The following is a 17872-nucleotide window of genomic DNA, read 5'->3' on the forward strand; positions in this document are numbered from 1 at the left end:
TCTTAATTCCATGCATTTTCTTGCTTTACTCAATAATTCAATAAGATGGCGTTATTGTGAATTCACAAGGCTTTAAGGAAGAAATGCTTATTTGGTCATTGATTCAAAAACAGTTTTTTTTTTTATAAAGATTTTTTTTTCCTTCTCACTTTCATATTTTCTCCATAGTCCTAATTTAATTTCAACTTGTATGTCCCGTTTCAAAATTAACAAAATAAAGTACCATTTTAGTTTTACTATTTAAATTTTGTTCTTGTTATTTTTTATTACCTTGGCTCTGCCAATCATGTCACAACATTTGATACAATCATTTTAGTGACATATGTCACATTTATGGAAATAATATGCTATGCATGTGTAACCCCTAGGGGGCCATGTCAAACCAATCTAAATTGTATATATTCACAAGCAGGCTATCCCAATAAAGGGAAATAAAAGGAGAGAGAGGGACTTGAGTATTATAAAAATAGAAACAGTTTATTTTATTTTTCTCCAGTTAGACACACTTAAAATAACAAACATTAGGCCTCTGGTCAACAAATTCAGGGACAGGGACAACAAAGTGCAAAATCAAAATGTGTATAACAAAAATCAGCAAAACTCAAATCAGCAAATACAGAATAAATAAGGCACATCACAAATCATATGCACAGAAAACAAAATAAATTTACACTCAGCAAACCAGTGACCACACAACAAAATTGTTATTCCCCGTCCCAGGATATTGCACCAACCCAATGGCCCAAGATACAAACATAAAACATACAGCAACGCACACAGATGAAGACTAATGAGCAACACAGTGGGCCTTCCTCCCACACACACACACACACACACACACACAACTGAATACTAAAAACAGGGCACAGGAAAAACAGTGGCCAAGATGGCATATGACGGTCCTCCTGTATGGACACAGACCGCAGCGTCGAACCAAGAGCTTGTTTAGTTGTAATACTGTAGCAATCGCCTTATTCCGTCTGGTTTTTACTCATACATTCCCAGGCCAATCTATAATACAGACATGACGAGTCAACACAATTACACACATATAAACAAGCGCTCCGTAACACCGATGTAAACACGTGAGGGAAAAAAAGGAAGCCAGTGAACTTACATTCTCAGCACAACAAACAGCACTCGGCAAACTTGTAGTGGTCATACTCTAAATCAGCGACTAATATAGACAGAACACGAATCAATGAAAGTTCATTATGACCAATGCCTACAGAAAAAACGGAACGCTGCTCATAAGTAAAAGCAGAAAACTTACATTTTCATTGAAACACGCAGACACAATCCGTAGCCGGTGAGGGCTCGTGAAGACGGAGCTAGATGTAACCACCGCACTGAATAACCCACAAACACCGAGTCGAGATCAACTCATACAACCAACCAAGAGTCCAAGGAACCAAGAATCTATAGTAACACTAATCAGAGGAACCGCCAGCTTGCTACATTTAAAGGTGCAACGCCAAACGCCCACCACCTGATTCAATCAAGGCGCAATTCCCGCTGCCTACGCCCTACCCGCTACATTCACCCACCCTTAAATGTCACCGTCCCGGTGGCTAGGGCAAGGGTCAAACCCAAGGCCTAAAACCAGTGCTATGGGAGGAGATAGTCAAAGCGCTTTCTGCCAAGGCCACAGGTGGTCTTCTGACAGTCGTGCATGGGAGGTTGTGAGGATTGGGATGGTGGCCTGCATTTGTTCTAACAGTTCTCCTTGAAACAAGGGTTTTACCAGATGTTGATACTTCCCCTTCAACACCCAAGGAGTCACGTATTAAATGTTGAGGTGTGCTCTGCCCCTGCTGTTCAAGAGCTAGAGGCTGCGACACTCCAAACTCCATGGAAGGTATTGATCCTCTTACAGGAGGTGCATCAATTGCCACCAATACTCCACAATCATCACCTTCATCCATACTGCCATCAACATCATCCCCTATGAAATTTGGCATGCTTACATTAAGCATCTCACCCCCATATACAAGATGTGGTAAACCTGGGTCAGTTGGGAGGGGGCGCAGTTCTTTCCGATTGATATTCTTCTCGGGACCTAACTGATCTCTTGGCCTAATTTTATAAAGTGTACCAACCTCATCAAGGCACCTCACAATCTCATACACCACATTTTCCCAATGATCACTAATCTTGTGCCGTCCATGCGGGTGACTGCGACGATACACCAGTGTACCAGGGGGCAGGAGTGGCAAAGGAGCCAAATGATTCTTTGCTCGTTGTTGAGCGGCTGCCTCCAAATGAGCCCGGGCCTGGCTATAGATTGCTGAGAGATGCTTCTGGTGTTCTTGAACCCACTCGGCAGTAGTAGAGTCTGATGGAATATCAATTGTGCCCAACAAGGAATCAAGTGGAAGAGTGGGCTTACGCCCAAACATCAGTTCATACGGAGAAAACCCCGTAGACTGATGGACTGTGGTGTTATAAGCAAACAAAACCTGTGGTAGATGGTACGGCCACCGTCTCTTCTTTTCAGGAGGTAGCGTACGAAGCAAGTCATGCAATGTGCGATTAAATCGCTCACATTGTCCATTGCCTTCTGGATGATATGGGCTAGTGCGAGATTTACGAATTCCATACACTCTGCACAATTGTTGGAACAGCTCACCTTCAAAATTTCGCCCTTGATCAGTATGGATACGTAGTGGAACACCATAAGTGTAAAACCACTGCTCTGTCAAGACTCGAGCTACCGTTGACGACTTCTGGTCTGCTGTAGGATATGCCTGTGCAAATTTAGAGAACACATCAGTAACAACCAAAAGATTCTCTTTCCCATCACTAGATTTTTCCAATATGGAAAAGTCAATGGCTACAATTTCTAGGGGACTTGATGCCAACAGACTACCCATAAAGGTCCTCAGTTTTGGCTGAGTTGCCTTGGCCACCACACACCGCCGACATTCACGGCACCACCGGTCGACATCCTTCCGCATAAAGGGCCAATAACATCGCTGGCGGACAAGACTAACTGTTCGATCTACCCCCTGGTGGCCATGATCATCATGCAAGGCTGTGAGCACTTCTGTCTGAAGAGCCTGGGGCAGCAGTAGTTGCAAGACCTTTTCAGTACTGCCAGGGACATGCGTCTTCCTGTATAGGACCCCCTCATAGACTACTAGGTCTGCCCATTGACGGACAAGCTCCACAACAGCAGGGGACTCAGTGGACCTCTCTGAGGCTGTAGGAGGACTACCCCTCTTCCAATATACAAGGAAGGCCTTCAAAACAAGATCCTCAGCCTGCAAAAGTTGGAGATTTCCCCTAGTTCTTGTAGGGCATGCATCTATGGTCTGTATTTCAACAGAAGGGGACACGACCACACTCTTAATTTCGGCCGGCACAAAGATCCCCGAGGTAATCCCATCCATAGAGACTGAGACTGGTGGTGCCGGCAAGCGGGATAATGCGTCCGCATTCTTGTTACATACGCCAGGACGGTACTCGATGGTGAAATCAAAAAGAGCTAGTTGCGCAGCCCAACGTTGCTCTACAGCTCCTAACTTAGCTGTCTGTAAGTAACAGAGCGGATTATTATCGGTCAGAACAGTAAATTTGGTACCGAGCAGATAATCCCGAAACTTGTCTGTTACTGCCCACTTAAGTGCCAACAGTTCAAGTTTCATGGCCGAGTAGTTATCCATGTTTCGCTCAGTTGGTCGCAAGCCCCTGCTTGCATACGCGACTGGACGCCGAGGTCCTCCGTCCTGTTCTTGAGATAAAACGGCACCAAGCCCAAGCCCACTAGCATCTACCTCGAGGACGAATGGTTTACTAAAGTCGGCGTAACCCAAAACTGGTGCGCTTATCAATTTGTCCCTCAAAGTATTGAACGCTTGATCACAACCCCAGTCCCAATGGTCCCGCAAATTGGCATTACGTCCCATCCTATTTCTGATAGGGTGTGGCTGGAGCTTTGCCACCAATTTATGTAGAGGAGCCGCATACCTCGCAAACCCCTGCACAAAACGCCGATAATACGATGCAAACCCAAGGAACGATCGCAACTCTGCGACTGTAGATGGAGTGCTCCAATCCCTAACTGCGCTGATCTTGTCAGGGTCTGTAGAAACCCCAGAGGCTGAAACAACATGGCCCAAGAACTTTACTTCAGGCTGAAAAAAATGACACTTCTTTAGTTTAAGCTTAAGACCGTGCTCACGTAGACGACTAAATACTGACTCCAAACGTTCCAGATGTTGTTTGAACGTGGATGAAAAAACGACCACATCATCTAAGTACAGGAGAAGGGAATGGAAACGCTGGTCCCCAAATATTCTTTCCATCAGCCGCTGAAAAGTCCCGGGTGCGTTGCACAACCCATATGGCATCCTCTGGAACTCAAACAGGCCAAAGGGCGTGCAAAAAGCGGTTTTAGCCCGATCCCTTTCAGCAACTGACACCTGATTATAACCACTCGCAAGGTCAAGAGTGGAGAAGAGAGACGCACCTGTGAGGGCATCCAAAGATTCCTCAATTCTTGGCAAAGGAAAGGCATCTTTCCTGGTCTTTGCGTTTAGTTGTCTATAGTCAACACAAAGACGAATAGATCCATCTTTTTTCTCCACCACCACGATGGGTGAGGAATAAGGACTACAGCTTGGTTTTACCACTCCCTGATCTAACAGCTCCTGGATATGAGTCTTCACTACATCATACTGGGATGGTGGAAGTCGTCTATAGCGCTGCCGCACCGGAATGTCGTCAGTCAAAGGAATCTCGTGCTCGATCAAGTCAGTACAGCCTAAAAGTGCCTCACTACAGCTAAAAGTGTCACTATACTTCTGAAGTAAAGACTTTGCTTCCCATTGCTCGAACTCAGTTAAATTAGGCCAGGAAAGGTCCGCAAACCCCAGCGAGGGAGTTGTAGCAGCCTCCATTGACCGAATAAACGCGACAGGGCCTTGGGTGCCATTTTCTTCCTGGAAGCAGATGGATTTACTAGCGGAATGTGCAGTGATCAAATACATTTCCCCCAACAGGGTACGTGGTTTTATCCACCGATCTACCTGGCCCACGTTAACAACTGGCACTTGTACGGTACCATTTCCAATGGGGAGCAAGGAGATTGGAACAATTAAGTCTGGTGGCAACTGCCACCCTGTCCCTGCTGGTTCTAACAGTACAGAAGAAATCAATGGGCCAAGCCCCTGCCTACAGGTGGCTGACACAAACTTTAAAGATCCAGCTGGAACACAGATAGAGGACCCAGGGGCAGTCAAAACCCTGCCTAGAACCCCAGACGTAGAAAAGTCCTCGAAGCGTTGACACGCTACTAAGGCATGTTCCCAAATGGCTGGGACTGTTAACCCGGAAGTAAACAAACTTGCACCGTCTTGGCAAAAAAACTCTTGCAGGCAGCAACGGAGGACATTCATCCCGATCAATCCTGGGACAGAGTCCTTGTTTGTCTTAAGTCTGGAGTCCGGTGGATCTTGAACCACCAAGACGCCTATGGAAGGAAGAACTTTTCCTAAGACTTCTACATCCAATTCTAAATATCCTCGATATGGGATATCCAGGCCATTGGCTGCTTTTAACTGTAACCAACCACAAGAAAATACTGATCACACCCCAAAACTCGAAAATGGTCATTAAAGAAGGACTCCGTGATAGTAGATACCATAGAACCGGTATCTATAAGACAAGTAACAGTTACACCGCCCATCTGAACATCTGCCACTGGACACTCGCCCACCAATGCAGAAGGACAGGACAAAGAAAATATAAACGAGTCTGAGCCCATCAAATCCCCTTCCAGTGCTTGGCTCCATGCACTAGAGGGTGCTAGTTTCCCTGTTGCCTGCTGGAAGAGTCATCCCTCCCATTCCCAATGGGCAGCCTAGGCCCAATCCCCACACGCTGTGTCTGCCGGGAGCCAACCGGACAATCCCTAGCCATATGGCCTACTTGCTCACAACGCAGACAAATAGGTCTGCCATCCACATCAAAACGAAACCGCCTCTGATGATTGGTCTGCCTATTTGGTAGATTGGATGGCCCTGAGCCAGAGGACAGATGTTTAAGAATAGTATCTAATTGGGCCTGCTGCCTACGCAAACAGTCTTTCAGCTCGGTCAATTCATTACTTTGTTGTGCTACAACAACCTGAGCTTCTGCCTGCTGCGCTCCCACCACCCTTGAACTAGCGTCACACGAAAAAGCCCTTGCACGAACAGGACGGGGCCCCTCACCATCATCGGCCCAGCAAAATGCCTCACGACGCAAGTCCAAAAAGGAGGAATCAGGATTAAGGCGGATGTATTGTTTTAATTCTCTACGCAGCATTTTGTCTCTAACGTTTTCTACAAATTGATCACGGAGAACACAATCAGGTTTAGCAATTGCAGTTGTATTTTTACGTTGTGCGACTTCCATAAGTGACATTAATGAGTGTGAAAATTCACGCAACGTTTCTCCCTCCCGTTGACGACATTGGAAAAATTTTTGTTGAGCGTCAATATAAGACTGGCTACAGCCAAAAGTCTCAGTTAGTATAGAGAAAATATTCTCAGGTTCGGATCTAACTGGAGCTGGATGGAGTTTAATTTCTAGCTTTGCCTCCCCATCCAGAAGATCATACACGAAATGCGCCTGCTCACCTATGGACATATGCCTAACCTGTAAACATCGACGGACCTCTTCAATCCATTCCTCCACCGGAGGAGACTCTGAACTACCAGAGAACCTAGGATATTTACGTTCTCTAGGAACATACACATATCTTAATCCGGAAGACCCTGGCTCCTGAGTATTTGGCTCTTGGCGATTTGGCTCTTGCTGACTCTGCTCTCCCTGTTCTACAGCCCCAGCAGATGCTACACTTCCCTGACGTAGCCTTTCATTGTCAACCTGCAACTGTTTAATCTGCTCCATTAGCTGCCCGACCCGTTCCTCCAAATCCTGGGACATTTCGAACCGAACAAAGCCAGAAGGGAAGAGAGAAAGTTTTTTTTTTTTTTTTTTTTTTTTTTTATATATACAAACCACTGGTCACTTGCAGAACCGCCGTCCAGGCCCAGTCCTCAACCACTGCTTTTCCTGTACTCTACCTGCACTCAATACATACACACAAAAAACAACAACAACAACAACAACAACAACAACAAATTACACCAGTCCCAATCGCCCCCTGCCGACTACGCCAAATGTAACCCCTAGGGGGCCATGTCAAACCAATCTAAATTATATATATTCACAAGCAGGCTATCCCAATAAAGGGAAATAAAAGGAGAGAGAGGGACTTGAGTATTATAAAAATAGAAACAGTTTATTTTATTTTTCTCCAGTTAGACACACTTAAAATAACAAACATTAGGCCTCTGGTCAACAAATTCAGGGACAGGGACAACAAAGTGCAAAATCAAAATGTGTATAACAAAAATCAGCAAAACTCAAATCAGCAAATACAGAATAAATAAGGCACATCACAAATCATATGCACAGAAAACAAAATAAATTTACACTCAGCAAACCAGTGACCACACAACAAAATTGTTATTCCCCGTCCCAGGATATTGCACCAACCCAATGGCCCAAGATACAAACATAAAACATACAGCAACGCACACAGATGAAGACTAATGAGCAACACAGTGGGCCTTCCTCCCACACACACACACACACACACACACACAACTGAATACTAAAAACAGGGCACAGGAAAAACAGTGGCCAAGATGGCATATGACGGTCCTCCTGTATGGACACAGACCGCAGCGTCGAACCAAGAGCTTGTTTAGTTGTAATACTGTAGCAATCGCCTTATTCCGTCTGGTTTTTACTCATACATTCCCAGGCCAATCTATAATACAGACATGACGAGTCAACACAATTACACACATATAAACAAGCGCTCCGTAACACCGATGTAAACACGTGAGGGAAAAAAAGGAAGCCAGTGAACTTACATTCTCAGCACAACAAACAGCACTCGGCAAACTTGTAGTGGTCATACTCTAAATCAGCGACTAATATAGACAGAACACGAATCAATGAAAGTTCATTATGACCAATGCCTACAGAAAAAACGGAACGCTGCTCATAAGTAAAAGCAGAAAACTTACATTTTCATTGAAACACGCAGACACAATCCGTAGCCGGTGAGGGCTCGTGAAGACGGAGCTAGATGTAACCACCGCACTGAATAACCCACAAACACCGAGTCGAGATCAACTCGTACAACCAACCAAGAGTCCAAGGAACCAAGAATCTATAGTAACACTAATCAGAGGAACCGCCAGCTTGCTACATTTAAAGGTGCAACGCCAAACGCCCACCACCTGATTCAATCAAGGCGCAATTCCCGCTGCCTACGCCCTACCCGCTACACATGTATGTGTAAAATGTCAATAATATTTTTTTTTCAGTAACACTTTCTGAAGCCCATATTTATAATACATTATAAGGGTATTATTAAAGCATTATAATGAATGCATAATGCATTATAATCAAACATATGTTGTATCATTTCATGAATATTCATAAGAACAGTTTTAATGTCACGGTTCATGGGTCAGTGCGTTCATCTTGCGTCTTTGTCTGATTGTGTGCATCTGTTAACTAGCAGCAGCTGTGGTAGTGAGCAACAGCTGCAACTCATTTGCGCTGCCTTTAAGTTTGGCTGGCATTCTGTTTGTGTTATTGGTTCATTGATTTCTCGTCTGTCTCTCTTGTCTAGTTGTGCTCCTGTTCCTCCAGTTGATATTCTCTGGACTTTATTCCTCGCCCGCTTGGGATTCCTGCGCTGGGTTTGAGTAAATGCAGCTTGACGTGCACAAACTGACAGTCACCACTTAAAAGCTACTACTAAATATTGTAGAAACATAATTTTCTGTAAAGTTGCTTTGTAACGATTTGTATTGTAAAAAGCGCTATACAAATAAACTTGAATTGAATTGAATTGAATTGAATTGAGCGATCTGGACCTTATTCCTCAACCGCTTGGGATTCCTCCGCTGTCACACATTCCACAGTCTCAGTGAAACTCATCATCTCCCGACAACACACTGAGTACATTGAATTTCTCCTCACTGACACTACTGCTGCTCCTGTGGTTTTGGGGCATCCCTGGCTGGTGCTCCATAATCCCTACAGAAACTGGGGAAAAAGTTCTGTCTTGTCCTGGAGTGAATATTGTCATGCGTCATGTCTCTTGTCTGCATGTTCTCTTGTGTCTTGTTCTGTGTTTGAGGATGATCACACTGACCTGTCTAACGTGACACATGAGTACCTCGACCTGAAGAGAGTGTTCAGTAAATCTCGGGCTGCTTCTCTACCTCCGCATCGTCCCTATGACTGTGCTATAAAATTATTGTCAGGTACGTCTCCGCCTAAAGGCAAATTATATTCCCTTTCCAATCTGGAGAGGGAAGTCATGGAGAAATATATTTCTGATTCTCTTGCAGCCAAGATTATCCACCCCTCTTCCTCTCCAGCAGGTGCAGGATTTTATTTATTTTTTTTATGAAAAAGAAAGATGGCTTTCTTCGTCCCTGTATTGACTGTCATTCGAGGATTGAATGACATTACAGTGAAGAATACTTATCCTTTGCCTAGATGTCGTCGGCTTTCGAGCATCTGCAGGGGTCGTCATTTTTCTCAAAATTGGATCTCCATAACGCTTATCATTTGGTTTGCATAAGACAGAGGGATGAATGGAAGACCGCTTTCAATACCCCCAGGGGGCACTTTGAATATCTTGTTCTTTCTTTTGGCCTTTGTAATGCCCCCGCGGTATTCAAAGCACTTGTCAACGATGTGTTGAGAGATATGGTAGATCACTTAATTTATGTCTACCTGGATGACATACTGATATTTTCTCATTCTCTTCAGGAACATGTTCGACACTTCAGGCAAGTGCTTCAGAGGCTTTTAGCGAATGGGCTTTTTGTCAAGGCGGAGAAATGCGTTTTACATGCACAGTCTGTTCCTTTTTTGGGATACATCATCTCGGCCAAGAGGGTGCGCAAGGGTCCGACAAGATTCAGGCTGTGGTAAATTGGCCAACCCCAGAGTCTCATAAGGCCCTGCACAGGTTTCTGGGCTTTGCCAATTTCTACCAGTGGTTTATTCGCAATTTCTGCCAGCTAGCCAACCCTTTTGACTTCCTTAACCTCCATCAAGACTGCCTTCAGGTGGTATATATTTTCCAAACTGAAAAGCTGTTTCATTTCAGCTCCCATCCTTATTGCCCCTGATCCTTCCCGGCAGTTCGTGGTGGAGGTTTATGCGTCCTTGACCAGAACAGACACCGTGACATTACCCCCAAGATAGAAGCCCACTAGGGCGGTGCAGAAGACCACCACAGCCATGCGGTCGAGACAGGAGCCCACCTTGGCGGCGCGAAGACCACCACAGTGGGATTGAAGGCACAGGAGAGCAAGTCTGGTTTTGTAAGTCTGAAATAGAGAACATGAACAGGTTAAGGGTGGCCTTCGTGGCCCTGAGGAGATGGTAGATGGTCTCCATGGCCATGACAGGGCAGGCGGTGAGTTCTTGGGTGGCTTCCGTGGCCACAGCAGGATAAGTCGAGCTCTCAGGGAGTTCGGCTGAGATGTGACGAGGCTCTGGAAGTTCCGCAGAGACGTGGAGAGGCTCTGGTAGTTCAGCAGAGACGTGGAGAGGCTCTGGTAGTTCAGCAGAGACATGGAGAGGCTCTGGTAGTTCAGCAGAGACCTGGAGAAGCTCTGGTAGTTCAGCAGAGACGTGGATAGGCTCTGGTAGTTCAGCAGAGACGTGGAGAGATTCTGATAGCTCAGCAGAGACAAGGAGAGACTCTGGTAGTTCAGCAGAGATGTTGAGAGACTCCAGTAGTTCAGCAGAGACGTGGAGAGACTCTGGTAGATCTCTGGTGTTTTGACTGGATTCAGGAAGATCAACGGTGACTTGACTCTGCTCTTGAAGATCATTGGTGACTTGACTTTGCTCATGAAGATCATTGCTGACTTCCCCTTACTCATGAAGATCAATGGTGACTTGCCTTTGCTCAAGAAGAACAATGGTGACTTGCCTTTGCTCATGAAGATCAACGGTGATTTGCCCTTGCTCATGAAGATCAACGGTGAATTGCCCTTGCTCATGAAGATCAACGGTGACTTGCCTTTGCTCATGAAGATCAACGGTGACTTGCCCTTGCTCATGAAGATCAACGGTGATTTGCCCTTGCTCATGAAGATAAACGGTGACTTGCCCTTGCTCATGAAGAACACTGGTGACTTGACTTTGCCTATGAAGAACAATGGTGACTTGACTTTGCCCATGAAGAACACTGGTGACTTGACATTTTCCATGAAGATTAACAGTGACTTGACTTGACTCCTGAGGTCTAACTGTGGTAGTGCTTAACTCATGAGTGTAAATGGTGACTTGACCTGGAGGGTCAACGGGAACCTGACTCGACTCTGGAGGGTCAACGGGAACCTGACTTGACTCTGGAGGGTCAATAAAAACCTGACTAGACTCTGGAGGGTCAACGGGAACCTGACTCAACTCTGGAGGGTCAACTGTCGCTGTCATCTTGTGCAGAGTCGCTGGACCGGTGGCCATCTTGTGCAGTGGCACTGGGCCGGCGGCCATCTTGCGCAGTGGCGCCGGGGTTGGCGGCCATCTTGCGCAGTGGCGTTGGGCTGGCGGCCATCTTGCGCAGTGGCGCTGGACTTGCGGTCCTCCTGTCTGTAGACCCCAGTCTAGAGTCGGCCATCCCACCTGGAGAGACGGATGTGGCTGGGGTATCCCACTGAGACCGATGTTGCAGGTACAGTATGAACCTCCAAAAATCAAAGACCTCTAGCTCATTCATTTCCCTCTCCGGCACAGAGTTGTTCCAGACAGACGTTGAAAAAGTATTTCAAGGCCGCATCATTATATCCCAATCCTACCACCAGGGTTCAGAACTCTTGTGCCACACCGCCCACCACATTCCCCTTTTGACGGCTTGTGGGAATCGTAGTGCCTACAGTGGGGTGCCTATGAGGAAGTGAGACCAATAGTTGACACCCAGGGAACCACAAATCAGACACCGTGACAATGGCTGGCACTGACTATCAAATATGGAAGATAATGTTACAGTGATGTACCTGTAGATAAATACATCCTCAGATAAGGACTGCCATCACAACACTTTACCCAGTGAATCCAACATATCTACAAAATAACAACAAAAAAACAACAACAAACAAACATAAGGGTGTAACTCATAATGCAATATTCCAAGTTTTCTAGCAAAGCACTTGTTTTGGAAAATTTTATTTTTCAGAGGAAATGTTCACACACCCATTCCAATCATGAGAGATGACACACATTTCCTTTCCAAACTATTATTTAAAGTGAACCTGAAAGTTAAACCTGAACATTTTGGTATCATGCAAATATGCTGAAATAACTTTCCACACTGTTGTTATCTAGCAACCTCAGTCAGAAGTAACAGTGGGTGAAGTAGTAAATTTCATGACAGACTTTTGGCAAGTGCAGTGACTTTAGCCTTGATGAGATTGTTGTTCATGGCTCTGAGGTGCATCACATCACTGTCTACAGTGTAGGTGAGTTTTCCCACTGCTGCACATTTAATACTGTACTCAGTATCTGGTCTGAGATAATTAAGAGTCACCGGTTAATAACGTAATTTTATCATTCCGTTTAACATGAGTGAAAAGTTTGCTCAGCTGTATATTAATATGCACTAAATATATTTCACTTAAATCATATTGACAGATTAACAAAACAAAATAAAAAATGTGCTAAATTACGGTTCATCGTGACAAGTTCCAAAGTTTTCTGAAAGGAAAACGAAACTGCAGAGAGTAATTTTCTTCATTGAAGTCAGAAAAGGCCAATTCAAATTAGGTTAAAAATTGTTTATTAAATATACTAGAGCAGTTACATGAAAATACTTTAGTTTAGAGTTTAGTTTTTTAGGCTTTGATGTTCATTCTTTTACAAAAGAGTATACAATAGAATATACATACACTAACAAGGAGGCTAAATGGCTACAACCACTAGCGTCTGTCGCTAATGCGCTTCTTGAGATCGGGGAGTTTACTTGTACAGCACTACTCGCTGGCCTCCATTACACTCACTCAAATACAATTAATCATTTTCTTTCAGTTTTTGACAGTACATCATATGGAGTAATTGTATTGTATATGGAACAGAATACTTCTTTATCACTTTGTGTTTAATGTTGCTAAGATTATTTTGTGGTGTTTTTATCTATAAAATATATTGCATTTTTTTTATGCTGAAAAATTTATCCATTAAGTCAATGTGGGTTTTGGTACTTTTCTCTTACAATTCATAACACATTAGATTTGTTTTATAATAATTAAAGCTGCAGTTCGTAAGTTTTGCTTCTTTATCGCCATCTATATTTGAAAACCTGGAATTGCAGTTCCTTGCAGAATTATATTCCATGCATGGGTTGTGTTCCAGCATGGATTAATCTGTTTTGAGGTGAATGTGTAGCTGTCACTGCACTGGTGTGGATATTCACTGAATTTAGTAATCACAGATTCTATATAGATAATGATAGATAGAGTTTTGATAAATAGTTATCTCTCTCTCTCTCTTTTTTAGTTTTAGTTTTTAGCTGTATATTTTGACTACTTTAGTTTTGTTGAACTATCCATCCATCCATCCATCCATCATCTTCCGCTTATCCGGGGCCGGGTCGCGGGGGCAACAGTCTAAGCAGAGACGCCCAGACTTCCCTCTCCCTGGCCACTTCTTCCAGCTCTTCCGGGGGGACCCCGAGGCGTTCCCAGGCCAGCCAGGAGACATTGTCCCTCCAGCGTGTCCTAGGTCTTCCCCGGGGCCTCCTCCCGGTGAGACGTGCCAGGAACACCTCCCTGGGAAGGCGTCCAGGAGGCATCCGAAATAGATGCCCGAGCCACCTCAGCTGGCTCCTCTCGATGTGGAGGAGCAACGGCTCTACTCTGAGCTCCTCCCGAGTGACCGAGCTTCTCACCCTATCTCTAAGGGAGCGCCCAGCCACCCGACGGAGAAAGCTCATTTCGGCCGCCTGTATCCGGGGTCTTGTCCTTTCGGTCATGACCCACAGCTCATGACCATAGGTGAGAGTAGGAACGTAGATTGACCGGTAAATCGAGAGCTTTGCCTTACAGCACAGCTCCTTCTTCACCACGACAGATCGGTACAGCGACCATATTACTGCAGAAGCTGCACCGATCCGTCTGTCAATCTCACGTTCCATCCTTCCCTCACTCGTGAACAAAACCTCAAGATACCTGAACTCCTCCACTTGAGGCAGGAACTCTCCACCAACCTGAAGTTGGCAATCCACCCTTTTCCGACTGAGAACCATGGCCTCGGACTTGGAGGTGCTGATTCTCATCCCAGCCGATTCACACTCGTTGAACTACATAAAGCTTAATTTACAATTTAAATCACAGATTCTAGCCTATGTCTTGAAATATATGACCTAAATAAGAATTTTCTGCATATATTGTCATCTGAACAAGCAAGTAACAAGTATGCTATGCCTTTTTCTGACCAACTGAGGAAAAAAAGCATTACAATAAATTGTGCCAATGGTGAATTAATCTAATGATCGATGATCTTATATCACATCAAACCCTGCAAATTATTATTTTATTGTTATACTTTATTCTCAAATTATTAATGTTAACAACATCAGCATTGAACAACTATGAGTATAGTGTTAGTATAGTATAGTATTAGTATTAGCATGATTTTAATTTCTGTACAGTCTTTAATTGTCACATCATTCAAATTTCATATTAAACAATTATTTTAACCCAAAAAGCAAACTATGCTCCCATCCAGGGGTGGATTTAGTGAATTGGGGTGTCCAGGCAAATATAGGAATGGGGCTCTACAAATTAGCACACATTTACCTAGATAAACATTCCGTTCCTTTTTTGTTGTGATGCTTGCTGCTGCACAATGGTGCCACATTGTTGTGTCCAATGTTTCTAAATGTATGTACATTATGTACGTTATAATGGGATTCTTTAGTCTACATTTATTCATTTAGCAGACACTTTTATTATTTTGTGTTGTAGACCACAAAATAGTAATTGATTTACCATTGAGATATAAGTTTTAACAAAAAACTGAATAAATTGATGTTCATTCTCTGCCAATAGGAGGTGCTTTTGGAACATCAGAAATATAGTGGTTTCTTACGTTCCCCATTCCTATTATGCTGCCTTTAACTGTCATTTTGCATTATTAACACACTGTTTTCCTAATTAATGTTGTTCAGTTGCTTTGACGCAATGCTTTTTGTTTAAAGAGCTATATAAATAAAGCTGACTTGACTTCCCTGGTAATGGATGTAAACAAGGCAGCTCAGCTCATAAATGACACTTAATCAGGTAACATGAAAATGTGACCGAAACTTTTTTGACAACAACCAGTTCCCTTCAGAGGTTCATTCATATAAAAACTTGAATTAGAAAAAATGAGAAAAGTGTGAAAAAAAAGCCTATATTGACGAGGAAATTCCACTGATGAGTTACCAGCATAAGCCTACATTTAATTTTAGTCATTTTAACTTAGGGGTGTCAGTCAATTTTTTTTATATTACATGTTGCATGATTATCAAGAGTTAACTTGTGAATAATCGCAATTTAATTATTTAATCACATTTTTAGCTGTTCTAAATGTACCTTAAATTAATACTTTTCCCCATGGTTTCACAGACAAGGCTTAAGCTAGTCCCAGACTAAAATACATGTTTGAGCTGTCTCGATTGAAAATATCTTGCTCTGACAAATCTTAAAATATGTCAGTGTCATTGTTCTGTGTCAAGATGCACACCTGTAACATTTTCTTCTAAGGCATTTTTGTAAATGTTGCTTAAATATCTTAATTGAATAAGATCTTGGCCTGGCTTAAGATAAGACTCGTTTGTGAAAACAGGCCTTCAAGTTCTTAATTTAATCAACACGGGCATGGACAAATATGGATGCTTTATGTAATATATGTTTATTTATTAGTGAAACTATAGTTAACAGAGTATGAAGAGTAGACTTGTTTCATAGGTCATATGTTTTTTCTAAGAACTTGTTCATGTTAGTGATGTGTCATTTTTGAATGATTAATTCATTTTGAATGACAAATTTTGGGGAAGAATGAGGCCGCTGCCCACTTGCTAGCCGAGGTACTTGGCTTCGGTGAGGGCCAGGTGACACTTAAGGGGGTTGGCAGTCAGCCCAGCCCGGCGGAGTTCTGACAGCACCTTCTGCAGCCGCTCCAGGTGGTCCTCCCAAGTTTTGGAGTGTATGACCACATCATCTAGGTAGGAGACCGCGTAGGCCTGGTTAGGCCTTAGGAGGATGTCCAAAAGCCGATGGAAGGTGGTGGGAGCCCCATACAGGCAGAAGGGTAGGACCCGGTATTGCCAGTGGCCACTAGGGATCGAGAACGCTGTCTTCGGCTTGGACCTGCCAATAGCCTTTGGTCAAGAGTCGAGAAATACCGGGCCCTCCCTAGGCGATCCAGGAGTTCGTCCACCAGTGGCATTGGGTAACGGTCAAACTCCGAGACTTCATTCAGGCGGCGGAAGTCGTTGCTGAACCGGAAGGTGCCGTCGGGCTTTGGGACCATCACAATGGGGCTGGACCAAGGGCTGCGTGATGGTTCAATGGTTCCTGACCTCAACATCTCCTGTACCTCCTCCTCAATGGCGTGGTGCCGAGCCTCTGGAACACGATACGGCTGCTGCCGGACGATCACTCCGGGTGCTGTGTGGATATCGTGTTTGAGTACGTGGGTCCGCCCTGGCTGGGGAGAGAACACATCGGTGAACTGACTGACCAGGTGTTGCAGCTCTGACTTTTGGGCGGCCGAGAGGTGGGGGTCCATGTCCACATCCATGGGAGGTCGCTGAGCAAGGGATGCAAGCTGGGCCTGGTTCCCACCCCATCCCAGCGCTTCAGAAGGTTCCCATGGTACAGTTGGTCCTCTCTGCGTCGTCCGGGCTGCCGGACCCGGTAGGTGACAGGGCCGATCCTTTCCATCACGGTATAGGGTCCCTGCCAGTTGGCCAAGAATTTACAGGCGGCAGTGGAGACTAGGACCATAACGTGGTCTCCAGGCTGAAACTCCCGTGGCTGGGCCGCCATGTTGTAATGTCGTTGCTGGGCTTTGGCAAGGTGCTCCCGGACAATGGGCATGACCCTGTCAATCCTCTCCAGCATCTCCCAGACGTGCTCGGTGGTGGAGCAGTGGACGGCTGGCTGCTGCTCCCAGGCTTCTCGGGCGACATCAACCAGGCCACGGGGCTGTCGGCCGAAAAGGAGCTCGAAAGGGGTGAACCCGGTGGACGCCTGGGGTACCTTCCGGATGCCGAAGAGGACATAGGGCAGAATCTTGTCCCAGTCACGCTTGTCCTCAGCAGCCACCCGCCGCAGCATCTGCTACAGGATCTGGTTGAACCGTTCGAACAGGCCGTCTGTTTGCGGGTAGTATACAGTGGTGCGGAGCTGTTTTATTTGGAGGAGCATGCAGAGGTCAGACATCAACCAGGACACGAAGTGGGTGCCCTGGTCAGTCAGCATCTGGGATGGTAGGTCACCGACTACTCAAAAGGAAGACCCCCGACCAGTAGCCAATGTTGGGCGAGGCATGAGAGGTTGGTCACTTGTGCACGGGCGGCCCGCCGTGGGTTATAGGACCAGTCGTGGAATAGTTGGACGGCACCGATGGGCGACAGCCCAACCCGCCCCAAGATTTCCTTTTTCAATTCTTCGTAAGAGCCGCACCGCTCGGGGGTAAGCATGAAATACGCCCTTTGCACTTCTCCCATCAGCAACGGCACCATGATCAGCGCCAACTCATCCCTGGGCCACGCCTCCCGGACAGCGAT

General features: G+C 45.1%; 2 protein-coding genes and 1 long non-coding RNA gene across 6 annotated transcripts in view; 2 read left to right on the forward strand and 1 right to left on the reverse strand.

Moving 5' to 3' along the window:
• The window catches only part of LOC127946564 (uncharacterized), a 321463-nt gene that overhangs the window by 156836 nt on the left and 146755 nt on the right, over nucleotides 1-17872 (forward strand). The window lies entirely within an intron of this gene.
• LOC127946562 (uncharacterized) overlaps nucleotides 1-17872 on the forward strand; it is a 220082-nt gene that overhangs the window by 87131 nt on the left and 115079 nt on the right. The window lies entirely within an intron of this gene.
• Nucleotides 457-8349, reverse strand: LOC127946569 (uncharacterized). 2 transcript variants are annotated; one of them, XR_008151120.1, is made up of 2 exons: nucleotides 8088-8349; nucleotides 457-1177 (listed from the first exon to the last, which is right to left on the reverse strand). It is a non-coding gene; the product is annotated as an uncharacterized LOC127946569 (long non-coding RNA). The 2 variants fall into 2 exon arrangements; XR_008151121.1 differs by lacking the exon at nucleotides 8088-8349 and adding an exon at nucleotides 1274-1381.

The sequence above is a fragment of the Carassius gibelio genome, chromosome A24, assembly GCF_023724105.1.
Source record: "Carassius gibelio isolate Cgi1373 ecotype wild population from Czech Republic chromosome A24, carGib1.2-hapl.c, whole genome shotgun sequence".
In the NCBI taxonomy this organism is placed as follows: domain Eukaryota; kingdom Metazoa; phylum Chordata; class Actinopteri; order Cypriniformes; family Cyprinidae; genus Carassius; species Carassius gibelio.